We start from the raw sequence: 8,471 nt of genomic DNA on the forward strand, positions 1-8,471 counted from the left end.
GTTACTAAAATGCTAAAAAGAAAGAGATCCCCTTAAGAAATATCACTTAAGAAGAAAAATCACTCAAAAAGAAAGATCAATAAAGAAAAGAAAGATAACTTAGAAATCAGGGCAATTAGCTTAAGGGATGGAAAGAAAGAAACCATTAGTGAGAGAGACTACTTAAGAAAGATCCACCACCTAAGAAATTTAGGACGGATTAGCTTATGAAAACGAAATTAGATTAGGAAAAAGGCTTCATAAAATTTGAGAGAAAAAGAGACCACACAAAAAAGATCACTTAAGAAAATCAAGACAATTATCTTAATTTAAGAGAGGAAAAAAAAATAAATAAATAAGGCAACCACTTCAGAAAAATCATTTATGCAGATAGGGTCAATTGGTTTTGAAGGGATGATTACGAAAGATCACATACAAAAATCAAGGCAATTAGCTTAGAAGTGAAAGAGCGAGAGATGGGTCACTTAAGAAAGATCACTTAAAAATTATGGCAATTAGCTTAGGAAAACACAATGAGCTTAGGAAAAGGCTTTCTAAAAGGATTGATAGATAGATAGAGATAGATAGATAGAGAGAGAGAGAGAGGAGAGCGAGAGAGAGAGAGAGAGAGAGAGAGAGAGAGAGAGAGAGAGAGAGAGACCACTAAGGAAAAACCACTTAAGAAAATCAGGCAATTATAGCTTAGGAAGCGACCTATTAATAGACTTGAGAGACAGAAGCCATTTACAAAAGATTATTGAGATAGACCACTTTTAAAATAACAAAAGGATAGACGACTCAAGAAAGACCACTTTAAAAAGAAATTAGTTTAGGAAAAAGAGTTACTAAATGCTAGAGCGACATTGAGAGTGATACCACTTAAGAAAGTTTTCAATAAAGAAGAAAGAATACTAAAAAAGAAATATCACTTAAGAAAAGAAAGATCACATAAGAAAATCAAGAGACCACTTAAGAAATCAATTTAGATAATTAGGCAATTAGCTTAAGAGAGGGGCATGATAATCGGGAAAATCAATAGAATGCAATACATTTTTTTCCCTTACCAAAAACATTATTATCAATTTTTTAAAACAATAACCATGCTCAATACTACTTTAGACACATATGTAACAAACACTCGAACATAAATTTCTTTTCAAACTCATTACGTATTTGAAAAAAAGAAAATAAAAACCCCCACATTGCCGCACCTCAAGACAACAATTACACGCTAAAATTCCAACTAGCAACGCGCGCGAAGTGCGCGTAAAACACCTTAGTATTATAAAACACAGCTGGTACTATATTTGGTTATAATTATAGGGATTATAATTTTATTTTGACTATTATATCTGTTTTGGGGTTTTTCTGGTCCCTCGGGAGAGTTACGTCACTAAGTTTGGAAACCCCTGTCTATACCTGCAAAACAACGGAGACTCCGGATGGTTGGAGTTCCGCCTCTAACGATCAAGTAAGTACGTGTACGGAGAATATGAAAAGGTGCGAAAAAGATAAAAGTGAGATCTTCTCGGGTTTTGAGATCAGGTGTTTTATCTGATGTAAGAGAATTCGGGTATATTATAATAAATGAACGTGCCCCAAAAATGGGGGAAATCTCTTTATTTATAGGGTCATTGGAATATGCACCCTTTAGGTCATTCTGTCCTAATGGGTTGCTCCGTTTTGCGGCTTTCTCGGGAATTGAGCCCTGAAGGCCGCCATTTCCCTTGCTAATTAGGGATGCCACGTGTCAGGACGTGAGTGACCCACGTTGGACCTATCTTGGGTTGACACGTGTCCCTTTCTTATTGGGCCATGTAGCTTACCCAAAACATTTGCCCCTCACAAGGGTGACGTGGTGTGCCACTTGGCGCCTATGACACGCGTCACTCTGGGGTTGGTGAACGGTTATTACCGTTTCACCTTCTGGGAAATTACGGGGATGCCCCCGTTTTACCCCTCTATAAATAACCTTTTACCCCGCTTCACCCTCTCTAATCTTTGACATTTCCACAATTTTAGAGAGAGAAAAAGAGAGGATTTCTAAAGAGAGAGACTCTGATCACCGCCTGTAGAAGATTTCATGAAATATTCCACCTGCACTTTTGTTGACGTAGCCGGTCAGCACTTGAAACTTTTTTACTTCATTTGAGGTAACCGTCTCTCTTCTTCTCAACTTTTTCAAAATTTTTCGTTTGTGTATATAGTTTTTCAATAAATGGATTCACCATCAACATACACGGGACAGTCTAGGACAATCAGCCGGTCTCCTGGTACGGTTGATTCTAGAACTAGGGGTGTCGTCTCTGAATGTATGGACCTGCTTTTCTCATCCCCAAATCCGACCATCTCTGTTTCTATACAGGACACAATGGCGTGAGTGAAACAGACGGCTACCAATCTAAAAAGAAGGCGCACTTTGGAAGTGCCCGCCGATGAAATCACTCCGGATGGGGAGTATGAGGGATCAGATGAGCGAACAGGTTCCCCTTCGGGTGCCCCCGCCACTCCCAGTGATGGGATATTAGAGGAGTCAGACGGTAAAGGGTCCGTCTCTACCCCTACTCAGAATGAATCGGATCTAGAGGACGGCGATGAAGCCGCCCAACGATCATGGTCCGAAGCTTCAGACTCCGGACAGGCTGATGCTGACTATGAGGCTCAACAGATAGTTAAGGGCTCGTCTATCTCCAACCCCACTGAGGGCACATGACCTCCAGGGATGTAATTACCCTGAAGTCCAGCTTTGTAGCCTTCAAGGACAAGTATCCCATTGGGCCTAATTGGGAAATTAGGGTTCCGCCTGTGGAGGCGATTGTGGCATGGGAGGACGATATTGAGCACGCCGACAACTACTTCGGCTGCTATGAGGCGGCGATCAAAGTCGGGTTCCGCTTTCCTCTCCACAAAGGGATTAGAAGAATACTGATGGGGTATGAGTTAGGCGTATGGCAACTCACCCCCAATTCGTGGGTGAACATATTAAGTTACATAGCCGCCTGCGAGTTTCTGAACTTAGAGCCACGTTTTGAGGCTTTTTCTCATATGTACTATATGAGCTAGGTTCTAGGCGGATAGGGGGCGTGGTACACCTTGACCACCCACCCGGAGTATATGACGACGCTGGATAAGTCGTCTAAGTGGACCAGCTGGAAGGAGAAGTTTTACTTGATCTCCTCTCTAACTTTAGCTCACAACTGGTTCCTTCATCGGTATAATAGAGACCCGACTTTGTTAGGAAATAATTGCGCCCTCCCTCGTATTCCAGAGAAGGCTTGGGCGCAAATAATGGAGCCGGAGTTTTTCAAAACGACCACCACTCCCTTAGACGATGGAACACAAATAATAGTGCCCAAGAATAGGGTACCCCATCTGAACTTTTTGAAGGATGAGGCGTTTCTCTTCGCCTGTGGTCTGAGTACCATGTTTGAGAGACGTATGTTGCTATTCTCAGCAGACGTAGTCTTAACATTTGTCTTTGTATTCTTTTATCATGCATCTAACCAACCGACTTCCTTTTGCACAAGACGCTTTGAAAATGGTAGACCTTGCGAAGACGCCTACCAAGCATGCTGCTCAACTTAGAAGAGAGCAGTTAGAAAGGAAAAAGGCAGCTCTGGATGCTAAAAATGAAGGGGCAAGACCTGCTTTCCCTTTGGCACTTGTTTTAAGTTTATCTAACCATTGCCGGTTGTAACCTGATGAGTGACATTTTTGGCACTCATTTGGTTCCTTTTTGGATGATTTTTATTTCTTTTTATCTCTCTTTTCTTTAGTTTTCCTTAGTTTTATTCTTGTTTTCTTCATTTTATGCTTTTTGTGGTTAGTTTCTCTATTTCATGCTTTTTCTTGTTTACTTGCTATTTTTCCCTTTTACTTGCTTTTTATCCTTTGATTGTAGGTTGTGATTGATTGTCCAAGGATTCCCGGGCTTCCTTTCTATAGTTTTCCGTTGATTTTCATGCCTAAAGCTTGTGCAAGAAGTTTCAAGTCAATGAGAGGTTCAAGGAGCATGCTTCAAAGTCTTATTTATGCCTTCCTCATGGCTCATTTTCTTCAAGAAATTCAAGGAAGTTGCTGCCTACCTTGTCCTCCATCATCATCATCTAGGATGCGTGCACCTCGTGAGCAAGGGCAAAGAAGAAAGGAGGAAGCTGCAGCTATGTGCGGGCGCACTCGAGGAGTGTGCGGCCGCACATCAGGTTTGTGCGGGCGCACATTCCTGGGTACACTCCTTCGAGCGCCCGCACCAACGTGGGTCTATTTTTGGACGTCTTTCCCAACTTCCTCTTGGGGATTGTTAGTTATTTCATTCCTTTTATAGAGAGAGAAGTTTTTGATCTTAAAGGGGAGAATTAGATTAGATTAGATTTTAGAGAAAGAAAACATTAGCTTTTAGCATTTTTAGAGAGAGAAAGTGTGGGTTTGATGATTGATGATTGAAGATTGCTTCATTTGATTTGATTTCTATCAAGTTTGTAAGGATTCTTTACTCTATAATGCAATTCAAAGTTTGATTTCATTAGTATTGTTGTTTGATTTGACTAATTGATAGTTGATTGATTTTGCTTGTTTCAATTTGATTTCAATTGATGAATTTGGGAATGATGATTAGTTTAGCTTTGATTTTGTTGTTCTTTATGGATTGTGAGTAGTTTATTTGCTAGGGTAGTGGTGAAGCATGTATTGATGATGAATTGAGGTTAATTTGGGGGAATATTGATTGAGTTGATGATGTGATTAAATTGGTTGATTGATTATGTGCATGTGTGTGTTTGATTTAGGCTTGATCACCCTAGTTATTCACACTAGATTGCATTGTAAGCTTGCTATGATATGGACCATTGATTAGTAAACTTGCAATTTCACGATTGAGGTGCTTTGTGACGTTCCCTAGGTAGTGTTTAGCGTAGTTGACGCTAGTTAGACCTCTAGGTGAACCATCTTAGTATGCTCTTTTGGATACATGATGATTTTCCTTCATATCGCTTGACTTAGTTGGTTCAACCTCCCAAATTACCGTTTCATTATGATTGCATGTGGATCCATTGCTCTAGTGTCTTAGATTGATTTCATATAAGTTTTGCATTGCCTAGTTTAGCCTAAGTTCTACCTCAACCCCTTCTTGACTCCGAAATAGCTTGATTTAGGCATCGTGCATTTGATATCCATTCCCTTGGGTTCGACCTTGACTTACCACTACGCTAAATAGGGGTTAGTTAAGCTACAAATTTTGTTTGATTGGGTGGGGTGGTAGCCCAACGACCTACCGTTTTCCGTCCCATCAAAATGGCGCCGTTGCCGGGGAATGGTGCTTGAGTGCATGTTGTTTTTGAGTCTATTTCATTTTGATAAAATATAAAAAGATTTGACACTTAGGCTACACTTGTAGCCGTGCTACTAATATTGTCTTTGAGTTTTGTGTGTGTAGATCCCAAGTCATGGGAGGTAGTTCAAGAGTTACCTTGAAGGAGCTTGGAGTGCCCGGGGCTTATAGGTATGAGAGCGCCATAGCTCCACCTATATCACCGGAGAATGACTTTGAAATAAAGCCGGCAATGATCACCCTTATTGAGAGGAGACAATATGGTGGGGCGAAGAACGAGAGCCCATTGAACCATCTTAAGGAGTTTGAAAAATATTGCAACACAATCAAGATTAATGGGATGTCTCAAGAATTCATCCGCCTTAAGTTGTTCCCTTTCTCCCTCATAGGAAGATCTTTGGAATGGCTAGATAAAGAGATGAAGCCCAATTCATTGAAAACTTGGGATGATGTCACCAAAGCTTTCTTGTTCCGTTTCTATCCTCAAAAGAAAACGGCGGAGGCAAGATCTTTGATTCAAGGGTTCAAGCAAAAGCCTAATGAAAGCATTTATGAAGCATGGGAAAGATTCAAGGATTATCAAAGGGAGTGTCCACACCATGGGATTCCCACCTATCAAATCATACATATCTTTTATGGTGGGTTGAGTTCCCATGGGAGAGCAAATTTGGATGCCGGAGCCGGAGGCCCAATCATGAACAAGACGGAAGAAGAAGTGGTTGATGCTATTGATGAAGTAGCTCGTCATTATATGAATTGGCAAGAAGTGGAAAGAGAACCAACAAGCAAGGGTTACTCGATCGAACAACTTAGTATCATTAATGATTTGACCACTTTGATTGCGGATTTAGGGAAAGAAGTTATGTCTCTCAAGGAAAAGCTTGAGAAGCCTCCTTCCCAAGCTCCAATTCTTCCCTCCCAAATTAAGGGGAGAGGTACATCTTCTCACTCTAACTCCAATCTTTCAACTTGTTGCATGATTGTGGAATGTTGGCCATGTCAATTATGTGGAATGAATGATCACAATGCTTCTATGTGCCCAAATGTTTCTTGTAGTGAATGTGATGGAAGTGAAATGGAACACATGAATTATGTCAATAATCATGCTTGTGAACCTAGAAATGATGTTCAAAGGAATATTGGAAATAGGAATCATCATATGAATCATGATGATTATAACCAAAATGGAGGTTATAGGAATCATGATTGCCAAGAGATTCATGGTAACTATAACCATCATGGTTGTAATGGTCATGGTCATGGCTATAGACATGGGGATCATAACCAAGGTTATGATAACTATGGTCAACAAAGGAGCCAAAATGAAACAAGGGGCAATTGGAATAATCAATCTAGGGGATATTTTCAAGCAAATTTTCAAGATGGTTCCCCAATTGATTTAGTTCCAAATGCTCAAAGTTTAAATGATAATTCCCATGACCAATCATTTCCTTCTAGAGAATTTTTGGAAAGTGTCATTGAGAAACAAGCCAAGACTTTGGAAATGTGTATGGTTTTGAATGAAGAGAAGTTTAATTACATGTTGGCTTATAACAAAGATTTGAGTGAAAAACTTTCTCAATTGACTAGTATATTCAAGGAATATGCGCACTCTTCTTCTTTGATTCCACCTAGCTTAGATTTTAGGAACCCTATGGATGCCATTGTTACTAGAAGTGGTAAGGTCCTTGAAGGAGGTGTGCCTAAGAAGAGTGTTGCTAATGAGAGAACTAGTAAGAATTCCATTGAAATTGAAGGTGATGAATGCCCCTTGAGCGAAAATGTCGGTGAGGAACAAGTAGAGAAGGTGATAGAGAAAGAGAGAGAGGTTTGCAAACAAAGGCTCCCCTATCCTCAAAGATATAATAGATATAAGTTGGATGAACAATTTGGGAAATTTGTAGAGATTCTTAAGCAACTTCATTTAACTCTTCCTTTCACCGATGTTGTTGAACAAATGCCAAATTATGCTAAGTTCCTTAAGGAGATTTTGAGTGGAAAAAGGATTTGTGATGTGGTGGAGACCATTAGCCTTACCGAGCATTGTAGTGCAATCATCATGAATAAGATGCCTCCTAAGTTGAAGGATCCCGGAAATTTTTCCATCCCTTGTGCTATCAACAAGACCCAAATTGATAATGCCTTATGTGATTTAGGAGCTAGTGTTAGCCTTATGCCATATTCGGTTTATCAAAGATTAGGTCTAGGAGAACTTCTACCTTCAAAAATTACCTTGCAATTAGCCGATAGGTCAATCAAGATTCCTAAGGGAAAGGTAGAAGATGTGCCTTTAAGGGTTGGAAAATTTGTTATTCCGGTTGATTTTGTAGTGTTGGACATGGATGAAGATGCTACAATACCTATCATCTTAGGTAGACCTTTCCTTGCTACATCGGGGGCTATGATAGATGTGAAAAGTGCTAAGATATCTCTTAAAATAGGAGAGGAAGTAATTGAATTTGATTTGAATGAAGGAATGAAATATCCTTCCTCTTCTTTAGAAAATTGCATGAGAGTTGAAGTGCTTGATAATATTGTGAATTCCATGCATGAGCACTTGCTCACATCTAACGATCCTCTTGAGTGTGTCTTGTTGAACAAGGAAAAGGTAGGTATCTCAACCAAGGAAGAGCAATTGTATGAAAATTTGCTTAATGAAGGCGATATAGGGAGTGGAGAAGAAACTTGCATGGGGATATCAAGTCAAGATGCTTTGCAAGTGGCGGTGTTCCCATGGTAGAGCTAAAACCTCTACCATCACACCTTAGGTATGAATTCTTAGGCCCTAATTCTACATATCCCGTTATTGTTAGTGCATCCTTGAGTGAAAGCCAAGCTCAAGCGTTATGTGGTGTTTTGAGAAAGCGCCAAGGTGCTTTGGGGTACACAATTGATGATCTTAAAGGCATAAGCCCCGCCTTGTGTACACACCACATAACACTTGAGGAAGGCACCCTTCCTTCTATTGAACGACAAAGGAAACTACATCCACAAATGGGAGAAGTAGTCAAGAAAGAAATCACCAAGCTTTTGGATGCGGGAATTATATTCCCCATTTCAAGCTCGAGGTGGGTCTCTCCCGTGCATGTCGTTCCTAAAAAGGGGGGTATGACCGTAGTTGAGAATGATAAAGGTGAGCTCATTCCAACTAGAACGGTCACCGGTT

The 8,471-nt window shown here is 40.2% G+C and overlaps 1 non-coding gene across 1 annotated transcript; it reads right to left on the reverse strand.

The window, feature by feature from the left end:
* Positions 1 to 5,805: 5,805 nt before the first annotated feature.
* LOC145583514 (small nucleolar RNA R71) lies at positions 5,806 to 5,911 on the reverse strand. The gene has a single exon (XR_014100157.1). It is a non-coding gene; the product is annotated as a small nucleolar RNA R71 (small nucleolar RNA).
* Positions 5,912 to 8,471: the final 2,560 nt, after the last annotated feature.

This window comes from Chenopodium album, chromosome 15 (genome assembly GCF_948465745.1).
Source record: "Chenopodium album chromosome 15, dcCheAlbu1.1, whole genome shotgun sequence".
NCBI lineage: Eukaryota > Viridiplantae > Streptophyta > Magnoliopsida > Caryophyllales > Amaranthaceae > Chenopodium > Chenopodium album.